General features: G+C 41.6%; 1 protein-coding gene across 1 annotated transcript in view; it reads right to left on the bottom strand.

Moving 5' to 3' along the window:
* Positions 1 to 25,782, bottom strand: part of CEP85 (centrosomal protein 85) — a 2,011,196-nt gene that overhangs the window by 1,058,697 nt on the left and 926,717 nt on the right. The window lies entirely within an intron of this gene.

Genomic DNA, 25,782 nt, shown 5'->3' with positions numbered 1-25,782 from the left:
TCCGACTGAGCTTTTGAGGTCTTACTGGGGGCTTTGAGACTCTGAAGAGGAGGAAGATGAGAGAGGAAGCAAACCCTTATGAATAAGTTTACTCTGCCTGTCGGCTCAGGCTCTAGAGTTAAAAGCTGCACAGGAAAAGCAGTTTATATTTCAATGAGCTGCTCCTAGACAATAGATGCACTCCTTGTGGGCATCTGAAGTAGAGATTTTATGCACACAAGAAGTGCATTGCTTGAAGCCTGTCAGCTTGTTGGCCATGACAGTGCGAAAGTAAAGAGAAAAAGGGCATAGAAAAGTAAGAAAAAGAAGTTATGTACTCACGGTAACAATCCATGTGAGTTGTTCATCTCACCTTCATTCTTATTGATGGGTTCAGAGCCAATCCTCGGCTCTGACTCGGCCAAATACAAAAGCTCGAGGTCTTCAAGCAGCTCGTGGCATACTTCCTATCCCATGATGCTGTAGTGCTTCCCTCAGATCTTGTTTGCAGCCAACTATATTAATAGGTAACTACCCTATTAAGGAAAAGAAGACAGTAGAAAAGGACAAAATATCACCAAGATTTGTCTCAACTTCCCGGTCATCAAGAAATTCATGGTAGGGGGTTGGTGGGGCGGGACGTAAGAATGAAGGCGAGATGAACAACTCACACGGAACGTTATGGTGAGTACATAACTTCTTTATGTGAAGTTGTACTATCTCTCCTTCATTCTCACTGATGGGTTAGCGTCCCAAGCACCATCTTTCTTGGGTGGCTCAGGAAGTATATTCCACAGGACCATGGAACCAAAGGAGGCCCTGTCCCTGGAGGCCCTATCCAATTTGTAATTTGTGATAAAGGTATGAGGTGTAGACCACGTGGCTGCTGCACAAATAGAATCTATAGGTAGCTTAGCCAAAAAAGCTGAAGATGTGGAAATAGCTATAGTTTAGTGGGGGCCTTTATTTAGTGGCATGTGCCCAGAGCTATATGCGAAGGAAATGCAATCTGAAAACCATTTTGACAACGTGGCTTTTACCACCGGTGTACCTTTCTTTGAATTTGAAAAGGAGAGGAAAAGCTGTTCTGATTTTCTAAAGTCCTTAGTCCTGTGTAAACAGAATAAAAGCTGCCTATGGACATCAAGTTTGTGCAGCATATGTTCCATCTTATTAGTATATTTGGGGGGAAAAAGCAGGTAATTTTATAGTTTGGTTGAGTTTTTTTTCTGAACAAACCTTAGGTAAAAATGAAGGACTTTTTCTCAGCAAGACTCTGTCGTCGTGAAAATTCAAGTATGTGGGTTTGATGAACAAAGCTTGTAATTGCGAGACCCTTCGAGCAGAAGTAATAGCTACTAGAAAGATGGTTGCCCATGATAAGTATTTCAGGTCACAAGATAAGGCTGGTTCAAAAGGGGGTAAGAGTCAAGAAAGAACAAAATTTAGGTTCCATGGTGTAGCTGGGGATCTAATAGGTGGTCTCAAATGGATAGTACCTTTAAGGAAGGCTGTAGAAAGCTATGGGACATGACAGAAGCCCCCTGGTCGCCAATATGAAAATTAGAAATTGCTGCCAATTGAACCCTAAAGGTTGCTGCAGCCTCCCCTTCATTAAAAAGCTTAGTCAGAAACGCTAAAATGGATGAAACCAAAGCCAAATATGGGTCAACATCGTTTTGGGACACCCATATGGAAAATCTTTTCCATTTACTAAGGTATAGCTTCCTGATAGATGATTTATGAGAGGATGTTAGGATTTAACACCATAAACTAAACTATTGTTATAATGAAACTAAGAACTGTATGTTGTTAGTAGTTCTTTACTCAGGTATTTAACATAATCAGCACACAGGAGATTTTTAAAAAGTATTTTTTCTGGAAACAAAGAGTTAACTAACTGTGACAATTAAATAATTAAATGTTTAATTGATCACATGATTGCACATATTCCTGTATAACAGGTCAAAGAAAATGGCTTACAACTTGTCTTGAAAAAGCCTGGGAGAGCCTGGGTGAAAGCGCTTGATTTATTGTGGTTTTACTTGTTCTTCGCTGTTTTAAAGTCAAATCTAAAATTAAAGTTTTCAAAGTAAAGAAGGAGCCTGAAGTTCGTGGATTTTATTACCTATTACCAGTTGGTTTTTGTGGTGCTTTGCACTAGAACTTTGTCTTGTTACTGCTTCGAAAAATCCATGGATGAGAGGGCTAATAGTGTCGAGTTTGTGGATACACCTACTGTTTTGCTTGAAAAGGAATCACCAGCAGATGACGCTCCTGTCACAAGGAAGGAGTTCAAGCAGGTTATGTGCCTGCTTTCTCAGTTAACTGATCGTTTGATTAATGATCCGCTTGGTGAGAGCCAAGCAATACCAGCAAACCAAGAGAATTTCCGTAAAATAAATGAACTTGCCGGTCAGAAAGCCGTTTCTCCGTTGTCAGGAACCTCTGAAGGAGCACGAGCTGTCAACACTAACGAAGCGCATTATATTAATAGAAAGCAAACGTCTTTCAGTAGCGTGGTCGCTGAAGCCGGAAAGGGCTTCAATTTCAGCAAGTGGACAAATAATGGTTTTTCATTTAAGCAATGTACTGTAAATAGTGGTAATACTGGTAGTGAAAAAAATTGAACAATCGCTGAAAGACTTACGCTTATAAAACCATTCAGATGGAAATTGAATATCTGTCTGAATGTATAAGGGTTAAAAGGGTACCCAAAGGGCTTCGCATCAACAAATTCCCGAACAACGCAGTAGAGGGCTCTGAATTGTTTAAGGAATTGTCTTCACTTTTTAATGAAACTGGCTTAGAGATGATGCATTTGATGGTCAAAGACTATGAACATAAAGCTTCAGTATTGTTACAAGAAGCTAATGTTCTTAATGATTTCATTATTAATGATACATGTTTTAATGGTGTTAAAAAAGATTATGAAAACACTTTTAAAGAAGTTGATAATCATTGTATGCGTACTTTTAATAGAAAGGTTAGAAAACTAGAGCGTGATTTGCAAGAATACAACAAAGGATTAGCATATAATGTGCATTTTAAAAACAAATGGGTTAGAGAACAAAATAATAATTTTAACTTGGATAATGGTGAGAAGGAAATGTTAGACGATGAGAACATAGTGCAGGGTCCAAGAAGGAGCGAAAGGTTAGCTCAAAAATCCAACCCACATTACAATCAGTTAGAACAGGGTTTTCAGTATGGCCAGGGGCGACAAGTACAAAGGCAGTACACCCCGTATGCCAAGAAGTGGAACACAGTGAGGAGATAGAAAGTACTATGGATATGGAAACAAACAGTAGTGACGAATTGTGTAAGGTGTCAAAGAAGGATAATTTTATAATTTACAACTTCACTGAAACTGTTTTAAATGACAAGTATTTTGAATTGTTTACTAAAGGGTTGCATTTTGTACCAACTAGGTCTATTAACATCCCAAAAACAATTTTAGACTTAAAAATGTTTACAAGACAACTTAATTTAAACATTTGTCTAAAAGGGAAGGAAATTACTAACAAATCAGTGTAGAACCAGTACGTGGAACCCCCCCACATCCAATACTTAAAATATTTGAGGAAATGATTGAAACAGAAATTAGGGGCATTAAGAATAAGAAAGAACAAAATCATCATAACAACCTCCCTGAAGAAGTATTTGGTTTAATTAAAAAATTAAATAGTGATGGTATTAGAGTTATGAAAACGGACAGGGGGGGGGGGGTTGTACTCGTGTACCAACACGATTACGAAGCCTCTATTTATTCTTCCTTACATGACACAGAGCAGTATAACAGTGTCTCAATTAATGAACGCAACGTTGCTTATGCTAAAATTAAATATATGTTGGAAGACCATTTATACCAGGGGGCAATGAATGAACAACTATACAATTATTTATGGGTGAATAAACCAGTAACTCCCATTATTTTTGGCATCCCCAAAGTACACAAGGGTCTGGACCCATTGCAATTTAGACCCATTGTAGCTGGTGCAAAGAGTATTACAGAGCCACTGGGAAAATTTGTGGATTTTACACTTAAGAAGTTTGTGGACTCAATGCAGGGTTTGTGTAAGGACTCATGGGAGTTCCTAAGAAGCATCAAAAATGAATATTTTGTGGAAACACAATTTTTGGTTACAACTGACATAGTCGAGTTGTTCCCAAGCATACCACACGAGACAGGGCTTAAATGGTTCAATGAGATGCTTACAAGGCACTCAGGTTTAACAGCAAACACAATAGGGCTCCTGGTAGAATCTATGGAAACAATACTAACTAATGACTTCATTTTTTTCAATGGGGAATTATTTTGTCAAAAGAGAGGTGTAGCAATGGGCACCCCCTGTGCTTCGGCATATGCTAGTATAGTATTGGGTTTTTGGGAGTCTAATTGTATTTTCAACACAGAATGGAAGAGAAATCTAACGCATTACCAACGTTACCTGGATGACATCTGCATTCTCTGGAAGGGGAGTAAAGAGGAATTACACAAATTTATTTGCTACATTAATTTAAGCACCAATTTTTTGAAATTTACGAGCAGCATTAAGGATGACAGTTTGCACTATTTAGATGTATGCTTGTACAAGAATTTTGAAAAACAGTGTTTTGAATCTAGTGTACACAGGAAAGAAAGTTTTTCAAACACGTACTTACATTTTGACAGCTATCACCCCTTATTCCAAAAGAAAGGGATTATAAAGGGGCAATTAATCAGAGCCTCCAGAATGTGCACAGAAGAAAAAGTGTTAAAAAAGGAAGTTGCCTTCCTAAAAACATTGTTTATGGAAAGAGGTTATCCCACACAAATGTTTGAATCGATAGCCATGGAGGTCATAGCTAGTAGAAAAGTAAAATATTTTCCCCTGCTGGGTGAAGTCCATAGTCACGAAATGGTGACAGTAGAGAATGCCAATAAGGGACAAACTAAGTCATTTATACACACTAATTGTAATGAAAGTGCAGCAGTAGAAAAGATTGTGGAGAAGTATTGGCCAATTTTAACCTCTAATGAAGAATTCAAACAAATTTTAGGGAATAAACCTCATTTTATTAAGAGAAGGAATATGAATTTAAAAGACTGTTTTGAGGCCAATCTGGTAGTGAAGGAGAATGAAGGACTACCTAGGTGTGGTACATTTAAATGCAAAGCATGCAAGCAGTGTCCTTATGTTATGAATAGGAAGGGTTTATACCTTAAATCAAGGAAAAGATATGTTGGATCATTAGCCTACTATAACTGCAAAACTAAAGGGGTGGTTTATCTCGGAATTTGCCAACATTGTCTGAGTTTTTATGTAGGCAAAACAGAAAGAACACTAGCAAAAAGGATTTATGAACATCTTTATGAAGTAAGCAAGCAAAAGGAAACAAATGCGTTTTACAGGCATTCTTTAAAATGTAATCAGATGGATCTAAAATTTTTAGTGTTCGACCAAGTGAAGAGTAACCCAAGAGGTGGAGATTGGGAATCTTCCCTAGAATACAAAGAACTTCTTTGGCAGTTAACATTGGATGCCTCAAGACCCCCTGGCTTGAATGATGCTATAAGTCTGAGTAGTGCACTTAAACTCAGAAGGGCAAAATTATAACATAAGCATACTATAAGACTACTCAAAGAATGTTCTAGGTAGTGATTTTTACCACAACAATCTTTTACATTTAGTTGTATATAATCTACAAATAAGTTTTTTACATGCAAGTATTTTAACAAGAAGAGTGAGGCTATGGCTATCAAACACTGTAAGATCTGGCATACACACTTGGTACAAGATGTTGACATTATAATTACAACTCTAATTATAATGTTTATTTGTTCACATTTTGGACTTGCACATGAATTATTTCCAACATGTATTTTTAACATGTATTTTGATGCATACTTTTAATGTATTTTGAATATTTATTTCTTTGATATGCATTTTTATACGTATTTTTAACAGGTATTTGCAAAGCGTATTGAACAATGGGTATTTTTAATGCTTATTTATGGCATGTATTTTCAATATGTATTTTAACAGGGCTGTTGAGACAGAGTTTTTAAGTATTTAAAACAGCCAATATATCTATTTATATATTTATTATATTTATTTTATTTGTATCATTACATTTTAAATGTCTTAAATATTTTTACACATTTGTTACATGAGATGAAATTTTACTGCAACGTAATAATTTGATGGCAGGTTTACACATTATTATATTTATAATGCAAATATGCAAACAACTTAAAGGTTTTCTAACCATTTAACACCATAAACTAAACTATTGTTATAATGAAACTAAGAACTGTATGTTGTTAGTAGTTCTTTACTCAGGTATTTAACATAATCAGCACACAGGAGATTTTTAAAAAGTACTTTTTCTGGAAATAAAGAGTTAACTAACTGTGACAATTAAATAATTAAATGTTTAATTGATCACATGATTGCACATATTCCTGTATAAAAGGTCAAAGAAAATGGCTTACAACTTGTCTTGAAAAAGCCTGGGAGAGCCTGGGTGAAAGCGCTTGATTTATTGTGGTTTTACTTGTTCTTCGCTGTTTTAAAGTCAAATCTAAAATTAAAGTTTTCAAAGTAAAGAAGGAGCCTGAAGTTCGTGGATTTTATTACCTATTACCAGGATGTTAGGATGTTCTGAGCTGCAGGTGAGAGATTGGGGAATCTGGCTATTCTTGGAATTGGAGCAGCCAAGCTGTCAATCTGAGTGTATGAAGTGCAGGATGAAGAGCCCCTGAAGAATGCATCAGAAGATCCGGAACTGGGTCCAGGATCCATGGATCTTCCAGTAGATGAGGCTGAAGAAAGGGGAACCAAATCTGACGAGGCCAATAAGGGGCTATTAGAATGATGGTCCTTCCCAAGAGTCCTGGCTTTCAGTAAGAATTTGGGTATCAGAGGAAATGGGGGAAAGGTGTAAAGGAGATCCTGGGGCCAATTGTGCACGAGCGCATCCCTTGGGAGTATCCCCCGGATTGGGGATTAGGGCAAAGTAGTTGCTGCATTTGGTGTTGGTGGGAGTTGCAAAAAGGTCACAGCAAGGCTGGCCCCATCTGTGGAATATCCTTTATGCTGCTACTTCTTTCAGGGATCACTTGAGGCAATAACATTGCTCTGCTCAATTTGTCTGCTATGACACTGGATCTCCCCTGGATGTGCGTTGCTATCAGAAAGAGCTGGATGGATGTTGCCAACTGCCATACTCTCAGGGTCTCTCTACATAGGGGGAAGGATCTGGTTCCTCCTTGTTTACGTACTAGACCACCAACATGCTGTCCATCTGTATTGTTGAAAGGACTACAACAATAGTAGTACCACTTTCATCTCTAGGACATTGATATGCAGATGGGCCTCGTGTTTCTTCCAAGTGCCTTGGGTGGTCCTTCCCTGAAAATGCCCCCCACCCTATCAAGGAGGCGTTCGTGGTCACAGTAGCAACAGGAGTGGTTAGAACAAAAGGACGTCCTATTGTTACTTGACAAGTCAGCTACCAGTGAAGATCCTTTTTGCATGAATTCATTATTATAATCGGGTGAGACACTGGAAGCTCTTGAAAGGACCATTGTGTGAACAGCAGCCATTGCAGTTTCTGCAGATGTATTCGACCTAGAGGAATGGCAATGATTGCTGCTGCTATTGTCCCTAACACCTTGAGCAATGTTGAAGCTGGGGCTTTTGTTTTGAGATGAGGTTTAGGACTTGTCGAAGGATCCCAACTCTTTCTGTTGGAAGCTTTACAGTCAGAGATGGTGTCGAGATCTGCTCCTATGAAAACGGTACACTTGGATGGAGATAAGGGAAATTATTCTGAGTTTATGGTAATACCCAATTGACTGCAAAGATTTAAGGTTGCATCACTTACTTGTATGAGTCGATGCTTGGTAGTGGCAGTGAGGAGCCAGTCATCTAAGTATGGAAACACCTGGAATCCTAATAGTCTCAGAAGAGCCGGGACTACTGCCCATGCATTTGAACAGTCTGGGGGCTGAAGTGAGGCTAAAGGACAGACCTCGAAAACTGAAAGTGACTGGTTCTCAGCTGATAGTGCAGATGATCGCTGGATGGTCTGGCCATTTTTACGTGGTAGTACACATCCTGGGGATCTACTGAGCACATCCAATTGTCTTACCCTAGAAAGGGAAGTATAGACTGTAGCGTGACCATCCGGAACTTTGTTTTTTTGACAGATTTGTTCAATCTGCTGAGATCCAAAATGGGTCTCCAGTCCCCCGTTTTCTTTGGAACTAAAAAGAACCTTGAGTAAGTTTTGGATCCTCTCTGGTCTGCTGGGACTGGTTGCATGACTTTTTGTCTAGCAAACTTGCAATTTCTATAGTTGCTTGTTCCCTGTGACTTGATGGAATGTCTGGGATTTTTGTCATACAGGGTGGAGGGGTGGCAAAGGGAATGGAGTCTCCTCTGGATATTATGCTTTGTACCCTACAGTCTTTCGTGGTTTTTAGCCAGGTGTACAAAGATAAGCGGCCCCCGGCTGCCTAAAGAGATGGACAGATGGGCCTCCTTTCAGGAGTGCTGATAGGGCTTTCCAAAAAACTGATCCTTGTTGCCTTCATTTTGCGGGCCCACTCTGCCACGTGGATGGTGTCTTCCATTATTACCCCCTCCTCTGCCTCTAGAGGGGTTTTGCCACGTGTGTCAAAGAAAGCTCCTTGGGATTTACAGAACCACATCTTCCCACTTTTCCAACCTTTAGGTTAAGCTCTGGTAGGGGTGGAAAAAAGGACTCCTATGGCAGAGAGTCTTTCCATCTTGCTCACACCTGGTACGTGTTTCCTTCACTTTCAGTCCAAAAAGGAATGAACCATCAAAGGGGGTGTTAACAAAGGATGACTTATAGGGCTCTGCAAAGGAACAAGCACATCCAGGAGTGTTTCCTAAGAGCAATTCCTGTACCCACCACTCTACTCGTTCCATCAGCTGCAGACGAAATCAGACGCATGAAAGAGTTTATGAGGGAATTTAGGGTAGCAAGCTGGGAGGTTACCGTGTCCGAGACCCCTGCAGCTACTGCACCCTGTAGAGTATCTCCCAACTCCTTAAGGAGATCTATGTGTAGTCTAGTAAAATGTGTAAGATAGTTTTGGGATCGAAGAGCAAAGGCCGCTGAACTAAACATGCGCTTTCCGTATCTGTCCATGATCCTAGAATCCTTATTAGGAGGATGAACAGATGTAGCGGTCTCTGACAACTTTTTGGTGGCTGCCGCCACCACCACCATAACATCAATGGGTACTCCTTTGGTAAGGAAAGCCTTGTCCTGGTGTGACGTTATGAATTTGCTAGGCCTCTGAGGGTCAGGTTCCCTGGTATCCGGGGACTCCCACACCTTTCGAGAAAGAAGGTTCATCAGCTCATCAAAAGACAGAGTCACCCAAGAGGTGGAGGGTTAAGACCTGAAAGGCTTCAGGAGTACTGACTCATCATTAGTAGGGTTAATGTGCTTCCAGCCACCCCTCTGTTTAGGTACTTCCATGGTATCACCGAAAGAGATCTACAGAGGGGGACAATGGGGAACCTTCTGACTCATCTAAGACAGTATCCAATGTGATGGATTCCTGTGGGGAATCAAGATGCTTCCTTTTGCAAAGCCTCTTCCTGGGAACCTCCTCAGTGGGAGCTTCTGGGGAGGTCCCAGAAGAGGAGGCCTCCAGAATGACATCCATAACAGCTTTGGATAAAGGTGTTGGCTGGTTGTTTGGGTAATTTGCCATGCAGCCAGGTTTAAAGTCTTGAGCTGGCTGTGTAGAATCAGATTGTCTCACTGGGTGAGCAGGTGAGGAATTTGTGGCAAAATCCATGGTAGGCCCTGGGCCATGGTACTTAAAATTGGATACCAATGTTGGTGTGGCCAGTCTGGTGCAATGAGAATCATTTGTGGCCTCTCTAATCTGACTTTCAGCAGTACCTTTGCTAGAAGAGGCAGTGGAGGGAAGGCATACACTGTTAATGTTTTCCAACTGAATGAGAGGGCGTCCACTTTCCAAGCTAGTGGATGGAAGGCCCTTGTGCAAAATTTTTGAAGTTGGTGGTTGTGGGGGCTTGCAAACAGATCTATGTCTGGGCATCCCCATTTTTGAGCTATCATTGAAAATACTTGTGGATCTAGTTTCCATTCGTGTGGATCCATGATGTTTCTGCTTAGGTCGTCTGCCAATGTGTTTTTCTTTCCTGGCAGGAATTGTGCTTGTAATTGAACCTGATAAGACAATGCAGTGTTCCACAAGGTCATTGCTTGCCTGCATAGAGGGTAGGAATGTGTGCCCCCTTGCTTGTTTATGTACCACATAACTGTGGTGTTGTCTGTCCTTATTAGTAGTTGTCCTGGGTGTAGAAGGTCCTTGAAAGCTGTTAGGGCATTCTGCACTGCTAGCATTTCTTTTTGATTGATATGCAGGTGTCTCTGATCTGTAGTCCATTTACCCTGAATGCACTGTCCTGCCATGTGTGCTCCCCAGGCATAGACCGATGCATCCGTTGTCATAGTTTGCCTCGCTGTGGGTAAGGTGAAAGGCTGACCCTTGTTGAGGTGACATGACTGTGCCCACCATAGAAACTTCTGTTGAAGGCAGGGAATGAGTGGAATCATTGTTTCCAAGCTGTGGCTGTGCTGAGTCCATACACTTTTCAGGTACCATTGTAATTTCCTCATATGCAGTTTTGCAAATGGTATTAGTAGTATGCAAGATGCCATCAATCAGAAGGCCTGCAGAAATTTTTCTTGCAGGGAGTTGGGTCTTTGTTGCCATTATTTTGAAATATAGAAACAGCTGTTGTTGTTTGTCTGGCATGAGATAAGCCATCTGGGCTGTTGTATTCAAGCTGGCACCCAGGAATATTATGTTTTGTGAGGCACTAGTTTTGATTTCTTTTCGTTTACTGTGTACCCTAGGCAACTTAGAAGGTGTTTGACAAATGCCAGATGCTGTAAAAGAATGTCCTTGCTTTCTGCTTGAATAAGATGGCCGTCCAGGTATGGGTATATTTGAATTCCTCTGTCTGCAGTATGCAATTACTGGTGCCAGGCATTTTGTGAAGACCCTGGGCGCAGTAGATAAGCCAAAGGGCAGTGCAGAGAATTGATAATGCGTTGAACCTGCAATGAAGCGGAGGTATCTTCTGCAATTTTGTCTGACAGGGACATGCAAGTATGTCTCCTTGAGGTTCAAAGTGACTAGCCAAGCATTCTTGCCCAGCATGGGAAGAAGCTGCTGTAGTGTTAGCATCTTGAATTTTGGCACTTGCAGATAGGTGTTCAGAATTGAAAGATCCAGAATGGGTCTCCATGCTTTGTCCTTTCTTGGAACTAGGAAGAGTCTTGAGTAGAATCCTTGTCCTTGCTCCTGTGAAGGTACCTGTTGAATAGCTGTCATGTTCATGAGAGCTGCAATTTGTTTCTGTGCCTCTGCCCATTGTTTTGGTGGCAGGTTTGGCATTCCTTTGATCCTTGGTAAGGTATGAAAGTGGAATCTGCATCCTTGAGAGACAATGTTTAGAACCCATTTGTCTTTTGTGATGATGTGCCAGTTGTCTGCAAAAAAAGCTAGTTTTCCTCCCAAGGGTGTTGCCTGGAGAGATTTGCTTGGTAGTTTGAGGACAGTCATTGTGTCTGCCTTCTGCTAGCTTGGGGCCTGTCTTCTCCTCTTTTCTGGGTAGCAGAACCCCATTGGCGAGGTTTGTAAGGGCCCTGTGACTGACCTCGGCCCCTTGGGTGTCTGTATTTGCCCCTCTGTGATCTGTCTGAAGCTGGAAAGGACCAATTTTTTGTTGGCTAATTTCTGCTGAAGCGAAGGGGGTTGTACCTGCAAGAAATCCTTGACCGTTTGCATAGATTTAGCCTTATCCTCCATTTTCTTTAAAACCTCTTCTGCTTTGACACCAAATAATACATCTAGTTGTAAAGGTGCATCTAATAATTTTGCTTTAACATGGTCAGGGAGGGTTTGCTCTTTTAACCAAGCATGTCTACGAATGACAGAGCCAGTAACAGCTGCTCTACTGGAAGCTTCCAATGAATCAAATCCGCATTGTAAAGTATGCTTGCCCACCTGTTCAGCTGCATGCAACAGATCCTGCATTTCCTTGAATTCAGGCTGTTCTGAATGTGTGCTAATTTTTTGCTTTAACTGAGACATCAGGAATTGTTGATATTTCAACATGTGAAACTGGCAATTTAATGCTTTCATAGCCAGAGTTGCAGAGGTGTATATTTTATTTCCCCATCTATCTAGGTCTCTGGAATCTCTTTCAGAGGGCACAGGATTTTTAGCCATAGAAGCTTTTGCTCCCTTAGGACCCTGGGAAATGGTTTCTGGGTCAGCTATAGGGCTTTTATAAAGGAATTTGTGTGAGTCAGGTACTCTGCAGTATCTGTCTGGTTTGGCTGGAGCAGGAGGTAGAGAGTCTGGATTTAAACTAGACTCCAAGTAGACATCATCCACAATATTTAAAACAGGAGGGATAGCAAGAGGTCTGTGCTGGGGTAATAAAAGGAACTCTCGTAGTCTTTTCTTAGAATCTGAGTAATCCTGGCCTTCCCAGTGGAAATGTTCCCTCATGGTATGTAATGTTTCCCCAAAGGAGTAGTCTTCAGGGGGAGATGCTGAGGGAATAGAGTCTTCAGCATCAGAATCCTCATAAGGTGGAAAAGTGTAATCCTGTTCTTCAGAAGAATCTGAGGAGAGAGAAACCTGGTCAGAGGATGCATAGTCCTCCTCTTGTCTTGGTCTTTTATCAGGAGGGGGATGGGAACCCCTGATAAGGGTAATTAAATCTTCAGCCATCTTAAGCATCTGTTTCTTAGGCATGGGGCCTTGACCTGTAGACTGATGAACAGTTTTCTTAGGCTTTAAAGGAGTTTTAAGCTTAGCATAAGATTTAATGGTGAGTGTAGTTGGTCTGAAGACACCTTCTGCAACCGAACGTGTTTCCTCTGCACTGGTGTCTAATTCTGCTCCGGTGTCGGTAGATGGCTGCGTCGGCCTAGTAGACTCCGCTTGGGAGTCGGCAGCTGTCTGGGGTTCCAGCTCTGCGGTCATCAGGGGCTGCGTAGGCGCCTCACTGAAAACCGGAGAACTGGCGACAGGCCCAGCTGAGGCCTCGGGGTCTGGCTTATTCCTATGATGCCTGTCCTTATCCTTGCATTTTTTATGAATTGCGGTCGTCGGCTGCTCTGATGGCATGATATAATTAAATCTCCTACCAAAGTAATGCCGTGTGAAGTCAAAATAGCATTTGATAGTGCGTTTAATTAAACCTAGCGCAAAACCGACAACCTGTGACGTCGTGGTCTGGGCCTAGGCAAGCAATACAATAGGAATGGAAGTCCTTATGAAGTATTTGCTTCCCACAAGAAATGCAATTGTTAACTTTTTCTGACATCGGACTGAGGCAAGAAAATGTTCCCCAATGGGGTACTTAGCTTTATTGAAGACTTCGGACTGAAATTCAAATCGAAAATCTCAGGTGTCAGCCGACCGGCACTTGCGAACTGCTTCTGCTTCGGGCACTGCACGGCAAGAAAGACTGAAGAAAATGGCGTTGGATGCCTCTTATATACCCCTGGCGCACTGATGTCGGGAAGAAGCGACAGCAACAGAGGCTGGACCAAGACTTTGGAATTCGGGCCGACTGCGGGACCGCCTGATGGCAGGAAAACCCAAGTGTGATGACTGCAGCAGGGTAACACAATGAACATCAGTAGAAATGGGCTGGGTCCTAGTTGGTTCCAAAGCCCCAAGGGTCGGCCCCGACAAAATTTTTGCTAGTGCCTGTGTCTGTAGAAACCTCTGCACCACACGATCCGCATCCTTATCAGACAGTCTTGAGGACCAGAAAGAGGCTATAGAAGAGGCCACCGACTGCAGGATTGGAGACTTTAGAGTAGGAGATACCAGCTCCAATACCGGGGACTGGTTCCTACTAACAACCACCACCTCCGGTTCCATAAGCGATGGAGTCGAGGTGGTAGACTGAATCGGTTTGGAGGTCGATAAACCCTTTTTTGGCTCCGACCCAGAACTCGAGCTAGAAGACAAAGTCTTGGAAGATTTTGCAGGTTTGTCCTTATCTAAGGATTCCTGGAAAGAGGACTTCAATAATCCTCTGGCTATTAACTAGCTCATGAAGAACACGACAGCTCAACGAATGACAGATGGCACAATTCTCCTGTAGGTGGACCTCACCTAAACAATAAACACACTGTGTGCCCATCTGTAATCAACATTTCTTGCCCACATTTAGGACACTTCTTGAATCCAGACTTGGCTTTCTTTGTTGAGACATGGTTATACAATAATGTAACTGTTAACAGGCAAAAAAAAACACTATACGGGTGACTATGAATAAAGGACATGATATTATATATAGGACTGCCCTAATAAGAAAAACAGGGCTTTAACTCTTACAATTTCTAACACTACAGTGCACAGAGAATAAAGCAACTATTGCCCTAAAAAATCCAGGCTCAACCTTAACACACTAATTCTAATTCTACAGCACACACTATAAGAGTAGGAGAAAACTCTAAAGAACTCTCTAACTTAAAAGAGTTGTGAGAAACCGGCCTAGAAAAAAAGACAGCCACTAATAACAATGCACTCTCTAAGTTTTAAACTACCTAATACTAGAACTCACTAGAAGCTAAGAAATAGCAAGAAATATCAATAACTATTGAGACATATTGAGGAAATAGAGAAATATAAAGAAATTTCACTTATACTAGACAGAGATGTTGAAGAACTCCCGATCTGTTGCAGTGGCAAACGAGATCTGAGGGAAGCACCACTGCATCATGGGATATGGAGTAGGCCACGAGCTGCTTGAAGACCTCAAGCTTTTGTATTTGGCCAAGTCGAAGACGAGGATCGGCTCTGAACCCATCAGTGAGAAAGAAGGTGAGATAGAACAACTTCACATCGGGATTTCTTTGTTTTCTTTTTTAAGAAAATTACCACCAATGGTAACAAAGGGTAGGTGTGATAGAAAAAGGGGGAAAAAAGACAAAATACCAGCAATGGTAATTTTAAGAAATTAATATATAAATAGTAGAAAGCCTGACAAAGAAAAACAGACAAAGACTAAAAGGAACAATTATAATATAACAAAGAAGGAAACATTTAGATAAGTGAAGCTAAAGTTTTCTACTTACAAAATTTAGAAAAATTATAAACACCTACAAAATTTAGAAAAATTATAAACACCGCGAGAGAAGGACCCTAATGTCTGTGCGCGACAGACGCAAATGAGATCTGAGGTGATGGGGATGGACTAGGGTATTATGGGTATAGGGAGAAGCTCAAGAGTTGGATCCAGAATCTGAAGAATGCGGCCGAGTTTGATCAAAGGATCAGACCTGTAATTCATTCGTTGAAAAAAAGGACATCAGATTTTGGGGTTTGCCTTCAGGGAAACTCATGAAGATCCATGGCAAGATGCTTTATACTCGTAATTCTGAAATGCTTCTTGAATAATAGCAACCAGTGTTTTCCATAAGAAGTATCTTACATGTACTGCATTTGCTGATTCTAAACTTAGTGGTCTTAAGTGAAGAACTTTTAGGAAGGCAATACAGGATTCTGCAGGTAATGCAGAAACTGCACAGTAATGAAATTTGAATGATGATTAAAGTCCGATTATTATAGACTATGTACTTTGGCACAGGACAACCTAAAAAAATCTAGGTCTTGTACAGCAGTCCAAATGACATACTCTGTCCTCTGCCATTGGTAAATTTTCCTTTGTACTCAAGTCTCCTGGCCGCCTTTAAAATATCCAAGACCTCAGTGGAAAAAGAAAGTACAGTTGTGTAAGTAAATAGTAGAATGATTACTGCCGCATTAGCCTTAGCAGTATGTAACCCATTTAACAAGGTTACTGCTAACAGATGTTCATTTGATCGCTGTAGCAATCAAAATGCAACCTCCAGGAAGAAACGCACTGCTTTACTAGTGTCAGTAAGAACTTGAGTAGAACCACAGTTACCGTGGACCTTTAGTCAGGTTCACTGAAACAGAATACTAGTCACTTTGCCCAATGTGGAACCAATAACATTTGATTAACTAAAATAACAATAAACGTAGAAAAAGCGCACACTATGGTTTATGATCACAGAAAGGTAGAAAAACATTCCATCTTCCCATGTGTCTCATGAGAAATGAAGGGGAAAACATTTTGACTTAACTGTGGCAAAGAGGCTTACTTGTTGAAAACTTAACATCTGCACAATGCAATGATGTTATCCTCCTTATAGTACCTGCAAAATGATTTAGTAAACATGAAATATGAACTGCTGAGAATTTCAGGTTTATGGGATGGATAGCCCCTCTGCACAGCTGAAAGACTAGGTTCCTCTTTGTTTGTTTAGACACACTGCTGTAGTGCTGCCCACAATTATTTGAAAGTGTTCACGTTAAATGGTCTTGAAAGGCTAAGGACATGGAGATGGGCTTCCCTTTCTTTAGACTGAGACAGGCTAATCTGAGCAGAGAGGTTGATGAAACTGGTTCACCTAGTAGGCTTCCTAATAAAACTGAGGTAACTGTCGTTAAGTTATTATGGATCAACATTTTGACTGCTATATTCCCCAAAAATATCTTTTTCACAGGAGGAAGCCCTCCCTGCACCTCCTACACCCGTACTACTTTACACATACCTTTCAGATATTGCACTGTCTTTTGTGGGGAATAAGAAAGCCTCAATATTGAACAACCTTTCTATCTTTATACAAACCACAGAAATGTCTTCTTACTTTCTCCTAATACCTCATCTATCATTGCTTATGAGAGGGGGGAAAAAGGTGCAGGAATAATCTTTGAAAGCAAAATGTTTGGCATATACTTCTCAGAAGTACAGCCAAGCACGGAAGGGCTGTGGCTGACTAAGTTTGCGGACGACTGCAAACTGTGTGCTATAACAGAGTCTCCGTACGACATGGAGATCCTCCAGAAGGGCCTAAATGAGACTGATGCATGGTGTCAAAGCCATGGTCTCAAGCTAAATGCAAAAAAATGCGTAGTAATCCCCTTTGGAAAAAACAGAGTAACCGCAAACTACAACATAGGAGGTAATCCCCCGAAATCTGAAGAAGAAATAAAGGATCTAGGGACTCAAGCAGATGGTCAGCTTTCCTTTGATAACCATGCTGCCAAAGTGGTTAGAAAATCCTTCTGTGTGACCTATCTGATCACGAAAGGGTTTGCATCAAGATCTAAGGATCTAATGGTGCCCCTCTACTCTTCCCTCATCAGACCCATTATTGAGTACAATGCACCAATTGGAATGTACCTGGCTAGACATCTCCAGCAGCTAGAGAGACCACAAAGGTACCTAACCAAGAGGATTACTGGCCTCAAACAGTTGCCCTATGCAGCATGATTGAAAAAGCTAAGACCGTTCTCTGTTGCATACCGCTTTCTCAGAGGTGATCTCTGTCTAACGTACAGAGCCATGTCCAACCCAGAATTGTTGAACATGCACCATCTTAGCAAAACCAAACCTACTCGAGCTACATGCTCTAGGGATATAAACCTCAACATAGCAATGAATAGAACATGCTGGAGGGATAGATTCCCTTTGCAGAGACTTCCCTTACTATGGAACAGGGTCCCGATCTACATAAGACAGAGCCCCTCACTATCACTCCAAGAGGAACCTTGATGAGTGGATGGGTAACAGAAAGTTCACACCGGGGATCACACCAACAGCACTACTAGATAGGGGCCAAGGGTACTAGCTGCTAGTACAAGGGTCTAGGGAACTACTAAAGGGGCGGTGAATACCGCACAACGTGGCTGGGCTAATATATGCCTTCGGGCAGATAGCCCAGTACCAACCTATGAACCTACATTCATATCCACTAAACATTTTTAGTTTTATAAGAGATTACTACGCTAAAGGCTTATGAACCCTTACAAGTCTTGCCAATATAGCCCTATTGTACTCAATATATCTGCTGTAAATGCCTAGTCAACTACATGCCAAATCACACTGTACTCGAATAATGGTCAAATGAGGGCTGAGTAAAGAGGCACTATAACTTCCCTGGATATGAATGCCATACCTTTACTTATAAATTATGCTACATAGGACTTCCTCACCACTGCTGACACATGGAGTCAAAGTTCAGACTATCTATCTGGCTGCCAAGATCTCACACCTCTGAATCTAATTTTAGGGGTATGCTATTAATGTTGCAATTTGCAGGGGTATTTGACTTCCCAAAGAGTATGACGATGCACTTTTTTCACATTTAGTTTTAGGCCATGGTTCTGGTACCAGTCATTTGTCAGATCTAGACCCTCTTGAGGGATATCTACATTGCTGGAGGATTCAATGATTGCCACCAGCTTTCATCATGAGCAAACTGCGTCATCCACAGGCCTTCCGCATTAGCCTTGACTTCAGAAGTATATTCCGAAATGGACTGGTCCTGGCACTGGGCCCTGTGACATATCACTAGCAACTGGTTTCTTGCTGGATCTGGAATCAACCAGTTTAACCAAGTGTCCTGTCCGTTAGCCAACTAGCTATTCATCTGGTGACAGGAATTATGGCCAGTATTGTGAGCTTATTTACCATACCATACTTTCTTAGGCAAAGTTCAAAGGACAAAACCACCACCGTAACAGGTACAAGCATGCAAAATCTGAAGGTAATGCTACTCAATGCTAGAAGTCTAAACCTCAAAATGCACTCTCTCAAGGCACTCCTAAAAATGGAGAACATCGATATCTGTGCAGTAACTGAGACCTGGTTCAAGGCTCCAGAGAGCACCCCTGCAATACCAGGCTACAACTCTTACCACACTTTTTGGCCACCAAACCAGGACCGAAACACTAAAGGTGGAGGAGTGTCAATATTCACCAAGGATATTCACACCACCAGGCTAGTTGCCCAACACAATGTGTCTGAAATTCTCCAGGTGCAACTAACACTAGGTAAGACTGCAATCCAAATTGTAGCTTGCTACAGATCCCCCACCATACCCCAAGATTCTCACTACACCTTTCTAAACATACTGAAAAATATTAAGATAGAACCAAACACCCTAATACTGGGTGATTTTAACTACCTTGCCATTAACTGGGAAAACTACTCCTGTACCAACACCTTTGCCCAACGGTTCTTGGAATTCATAAATTCCAACGCCCTGGATCAACTAATCCATAGTCCCACCAAGGGGTCCAATATTCTAGACCTGGTCATTACCAACATGTGAAATCGATGCTCCACACCTATGGTCACCCCCCTCGTTAGTCAGGTCTGACCATAAGCTAATTACCCTTAACATCCAGATCCCACCCCCAATCCCCAGTAAGGAAACCTCCATAAAAAACTTCCCCAAAGCTAACTTCATACTACTCAAGTCAGAAGTGACAAACATCATGACACCCATGCAGACGGGAACTGAAAGTTCAACTGCTGAAGCCTACATGAAGGCACTGTACGAGTACATCCACTCATGCATGAATAGTGCCATCCCAAATAGAAACAAGGTGCTCTCATCCAAAAAAAGGAAGCCAATCTGGTGGTCCCCTGCCATAAACAAACTTTACAACAAAAGGAAGAAACTGTTGCAGAAAAGAGGAAAATCCTAGGATGCAAAAAACTCCCTTACAAGCCTCAGTAAGAAACTGAGATCCCTCATAAAATCCTCCAAAGCTAGTTACGAAAATAAAATTGCCAAAGATTCCAAAGACAACCACAAGGCATTCTATAACTATGTCAAGAATCTAAATGGCAATGCTCAGATCTGCTCTGAGCTAAGACATAATGGCATTAAATATACTGATCCCAAGGATACTGCCAATATCCTGGCAGATAGATTCAGTGCCAACTTCACCCCCCTCTCACCCCCTAAATGGCCCATCTCAATACCGGAAGATTGCCAAATTCTGGTAATAATGGCCACACAGGTAAGAAACGCACTCTCCAAAGCTAAGAATACAGCATCCATGGGACCAGATGACATCCCGGGCTGTGTACTACATGAACTACAAAATGAACTGGCACCTCACCTAAGTGTCATGTTTAATCATAGCCTCACCTCAGGTTTCGTGCCCACTGAGTGGCGCACAGCTACAGTTATCCCACTCCACAAGGGGGGATCCACCTTGGATCCTAGAAACTACTGTCCCATCAGTCTGACAAGCTTTATCTGCAAGGCCATGGAACGTATTATCATGAAACTTATAAACAAAGACATTGGCAACCTTCAAACACTGGACCCCACCCAGTTTGGGTTTGTGAAGGGCCGATCTTGTCTCCTGAACCTGAATGACTTCTTCGAATCAGTCTCCAGAGCCATGGACAAGGGTAAGGTGGTCCACACAGCCTATCTAGACCTTGCCAAGGCCTTTGACACCATCCCCCACTCTGGAATCATAGATAAACGTACTAAACTGGGCATTAATCCCTACGTCACCAAATGGGCTGCTAACTGGCTTACTGAAAGAACCCACACTGTAAAAGTAGCCGACTCCAAATCCAGCTCCAGACAAGTGACAAGTGGAGTACCTCAGGGTTCAGTCCTGGGGCCGCTCTTGTTTGGCATCTACTTCTCTGAAGTACAAGCCAACACTAAGGGACTCTGGCTAACAAAGTTCGCAGATGACTGCAAACTGGGAGCCATTACTGAATCCCCAAATGATGTGGATACTCTATAAAAGGGCCTTATAGAAACAGATGCTTGGTGCCAGAGCCATGGGCTCAAGCTCAATGCCAAGAAATGTATAGTTATCCCCTTTGGGAAAAAACATGGATCCGTGAATTACCATATAGGTGGCAGTACACTAAACACCAAAAGTGTGATAAGAGACTTAGGGACACAGGTGGACAGTGGTCTCACCTTCGATAACCACATCGCCACAACAGTCAGGAAATCCTTCTATGTGGCACACCTCATCACTAAGGGCTTTTCATCCAGAAAAAAGGAGGTCATTGTCCCACTGTACTCATCCCTCATTAGACCATTTATAGAATACCCTCATTAGACCATTTATAGAATACAACGCCCCGTTTGGTATGTACCTCTCAAGACATCTGCAACAACTGGAAAGGCCGCAGAAATAACTCACTAAAAGAATCACAGGCCTAAAGCAGATGCCCTATGCTGACCGCCTTAAAAAACTCAAGCTATACTCTGTCGCATATAGTCTACTCAGAGGCGATCTCTGCTTAACATACAAGGCCATGTCAAACCCAGAGCTGTTGGACATGCTACACTTAAAGAAATCCCAATCACTCAGAGCCACATGCTCCAGGGATCTAAACATTGTCATCACAATAAACAAAACATGCTGGAGGGATAGGTTCCTGACCCAGAGACTCCCCAGACTCTGGAATAGATTGCCCATACATGTCAAGCAGAGTGCCTCTCTGGCCCTCTTCAAAAGGAACCTTGATGATTGGATGGGAGAAAGGAAATTCACCCCGGGGATCATGTCAGTTGCCCTGCTAGACAGGGGTCCAGGGAAGTAAACAGTGTGGGAAGAAATAGCCAGGGAATTGTTATGGCTAGGCTTGTATAGGCCCTAGGGCTGATAGCTTAGTACCAGCCTATGAATTGTCTCAAATGCCTTGCACAGATTGAAGTAGGCAGTATATACTGTTTTACCCTCAACCCCCTAACTCTTTTACCCTCAACATCCTAACTATGCCAGCCTGCCTGGTACTCAGAACGTTTCTGCTGAGAGGACCCCCCCCCCCCAACAAGATTGTGTTAAATGTATGCTGCTCACAACTAATTACACACAGACTTTTTGTACTACCTATTGTGCTAGTCTGCCCTCAGGTGCACGCGTTCTAGCAGCCTACCATAGACCATATGCCCTCTCCCCCTCCTGTTCTTCATAACGAAGACTATATTTACACCTAAGATGGGTTTAGACTATCCTTGCTGCTTTGCTTCTTCCCTCTACCACTAAGTGGCAGCATCTACCAAAGTAAACCCTACTCGTAAACTTTAATCCTAATAAATTATTTTTCTACGGAAATGTATGTTGAATTTAATATTCTACGACTGCATATATCCTCTCCCTCCATGCTAAACCTCCCTCAGTAAAGGTCAGCCTGCATTATCTTTCCCAAAACATTAGAACAAACTCTCTTTCCACAGATATTTACCTGCCCTTCACTGATACTTTTTCTGCTGTACTTACCTCTTCTGCTCTTTCCTGCTCAGTTTGCCCTTCGGGCTCACTCACCTCCCCTACCCTGCCCCAATTCCCACCCACCCCAGCACACCTAGCTTTATTCCTCTTTGAACCCTCCCTCCCAGCCTAATTAGTCAATAGCTGCTCTCCCCACCTAATCCCTCCCATCGACTGGTCCTTCTCACTCTCTTCCATCTGAACACTACCCATATAATTACAGTCCCCTCTTCCTTTAATTAAATTTCTATAAAAACCTTCATCGCTTTCTAAAACCTCTCTTCCTATTCAGCCTTATCTTTTCCACAAACCTATATCTATCTCTCTCCCTTCTGCTTCAACATGCTCTTTTTAAGTCATCACACCTTCCAGGTCCCCTGCCTCCACTCCCTTCTCCTAATTCCCCCATACTTTGCTAGCTTATATACCTTCTAATGTTTGCCCAAAATTACCTACTAAGACAACTACCATACATACATACACACCTTCACACTCAATCCTACTCCCATTTCCACTCTATCTCCTTATCTCTCATTCAGCCCAACACTCTTCACTTATTCCACCCTAAAATCCTCTCCTTTAAAGTTAAGACACAGACACCTACTCTAACCTTAAAACCACCAAATTTCATACATAGTAAACTTGAATGGCTAAAGGATATTACCTTTAATAACTTAGTCCAAGCTGGTGATATTCATCCTAACCCTCGTCCTACTCCCTCCATTGCCAACACCCACCATCTATCATCCCCCTCCTACCACAACACCCTAAACATTTTCACTATCAATGCACAAAGTCTTAACAACAAAGTTCACCAATTTCAAACTTGGCTAAGCCATAACCAACCTGACAATTAGCCATCTCCAAAACCTGGCTCAAACCCTTCATCTTGGACTCAGATCCTACACACAGGATTTCATAGTCTCAGAAATGACCGACTAAACAAAAAAAGGTGGCGGCTCTGCCCTAGTCTACTCTAACCTCCTTACCATAATTCCACTAAATTCCAATTCCCCATTTCCAGAATAATGAGCTAACTGCTGGACTACTAAAACTAAATAAACACAAAAATATCTGTATTATTGCCCTATATCTCTCAACTAGTAATATCTCTACACTTGAAGTAATTCTCCTATGGGCCTCTACTACAATTAACTACGAAACATACATCCTAGGAGATGTAAATATTGACTAGAACAAAATCAATTGCCACTCTCCCTCCCTAACCATTAACCTCTATAACTTTTCTCAGTTAATCTTTCCCATCATCCAACCAAAAAAAAATAAATCCACCTGGATCCACCTTAGGACTGGATCCTAGTCTCCGATCCCCAAAAAACAACCAACTCTGGCACTATTCCTGATATCATTAGCGATCACCTCCCAACCTTCATACATCGCTTAACCAGCTCTTCCCCACACCAGCATCAATACATCTGCACTCACTAACATCTCACTAACTTCAACTCCACTACTTTCTCAAACATTTTAAAACAGACGAACTGGCAAATTCTAAACACCCTTCCTCTTGACAGTGCTATAGAGTACTTCAACTCTGTCTTCTTAGATAACCTAAACCCCATGCCCCTCTAAGAAACAGAAGGATAAAATCTAAAAGTTCCTTGGGTATCCAAAGAGACAAAAAAGATCATGCACCAAAGAGATAAAATATGGAAAATTTACCAAAACAATAAACTGTCCACTACACTGCTCCAATATAAACAGCTGCATAACCTTGCAAAAAAAAACTAATCATCAAGGACAAAAAATCCTACTATATCAAACTCCAGTCCAATAATAATAAAACCCCCAAACTATTCTGGAATTCAATAAATTATCTTCTCAATCCAGACTCCAAGAATAACCCTTGTGCTGACCCAAGTAAATCTGACCTTGAACAAAGCTCTGAATTTAACTCATTCTTCATAAAAAACTATTTCTAAACATACCAAGACATTTCCTAACAATAACCCAACTTCCTTTCACTCACAACGTTCTAATTCACCTTAGCAACTCCCCTCTCTGTTTGAGCTCAAACCCATCTCCACTAACTTTATACAAAAACTTTTGTACAAACTTAAACCTTGCTCTAATGCTCCTGACAATATCCCCTCCACCTTACTGAAATGAGCTGCTGATGGTATTGCACTTTCAATCAGCATCATTATTAACAGATCTATAAAGGAATCATATATCCCTAAACTCTGGCACTCAGCCTATATTCTTCCTCTTCACAAAGGGGGCAAAAACACCAGCCTCTCAAACTTTTGCCTTGTTGCTCTGCTCTCACCAATCTCCAAAATCCTAGAAAAATGCATCCACCTCCAACTTATGCCTTTTCTGACCCTAAACAACCTTCTCACTCTCACCCAACATGGCTTCCGCCCAGGCCATAGCACTATAACCGCTCTACTCTCTTTCCTTGAAACTGTCAATCAAGCCAGAGATTCAGGAAATTTAGTTTCTACCATTTTACTTGGTCTGTCTAAAGCTTTCGATACTGTGTCCCACAAAAGCACCTTCTCTGTCATCTCTCTAACCTCCATCTCTCACCTAACACTTTATCCTGGTTCTCCAGTTATCTATCAGATAGATTATAGGCAGTCAAATGGAAGAACTCCATCTCTTCCTTCCTACCTACCCCAACTGGGAGTACCACAGGGATCTATTCTCGGCCCTATGCTTTTTAATATCTTCATCAATAGCTTTCACTCTGCTATTTCGGACTCCAAAATCATTCAATACGCAGACGATTCTGCCTCAAACCTCTCTGAACTGCTAAATAAAACCTAAATTGCATTCTCAACAACCAAAAACTGGATGCGCCAAAACCACCTCTCTAAATGCAAATAAATCAAAGATTCTACTATTCCCTCCTACAAAGACCCTCTCCTATGACAAAAACATCTTCAAAGTCTATAGCCATACCAATTCACCTATAGAAGTAGCTCCTTCTGCTAAACTACTTGGCATTATCTTTGATGAACAACTCAAATTTGATATTCATATTCAACAAAATATCAAGAAAACCCACAAAAGCTAGGCATGCTCTACAGGAACAATCGCTTTCTCTCCAAATCTGCTAGGCATACTCTGGCGACAACCTTCTTCCCTCATTATACGGAGCCCCTCTTCTAACCAATCAGTCCTCCACTATCATCTCCAAACTAGAAAACTGCTATAACAAAATCTCTAAATTTGTCACTAACTCCAAAAACTATACCCTATCATTGCTTTACCCTACAATCCCTGAATTGGCTTGAACTCCCTAACTACCTAGACTATTTCCAACTCACCACTGCTCAGAGACTCGTATCTCACCCAACAAAATGTCTTGCTCTAATTAATCTCCTTCCTCCTTACATACCCAACAGAACTCTAAGATCTAAACATCAGAATCTAATTGCTATCCACAAACCTAAACGTCCTGCTGGCCAACTTCTACTCTCTTACTCACTTGGCAAAAAATGGAATTCCCTTCCATCTACTCTAAGATCTATACCAAACTCTGAAAACTTTAAAAGCCTGCTTTTCAAACACCTGTCCTCTAAGCAGAAATGTACCTGCCTTCACCCTACCTAATCCAAGCTAAGCTTTCTGCTCCCAGTGTGTTCTCTCTCTATTTC

This window comes from Protopterus annectens, chromosome 1.part1 (genome assembly GCF_019279795.1).
Source record: "Protopterus annectens isolate FY-2018-M chromosome 1.part1, PAN1.0, whole genome shotgun sequence".
Classification (NCBI taxonomy): domain Eukaryota; kingdom Metazoa; phylum Chordata; order Ceratodontiformes; family Protopteridae; genus Protopterus; species Protopterus annectens.
Note: the sequence above shows the minus strand (reverse complement) of the source record. Positions and strands in the feature narration are given on the sequence as shown.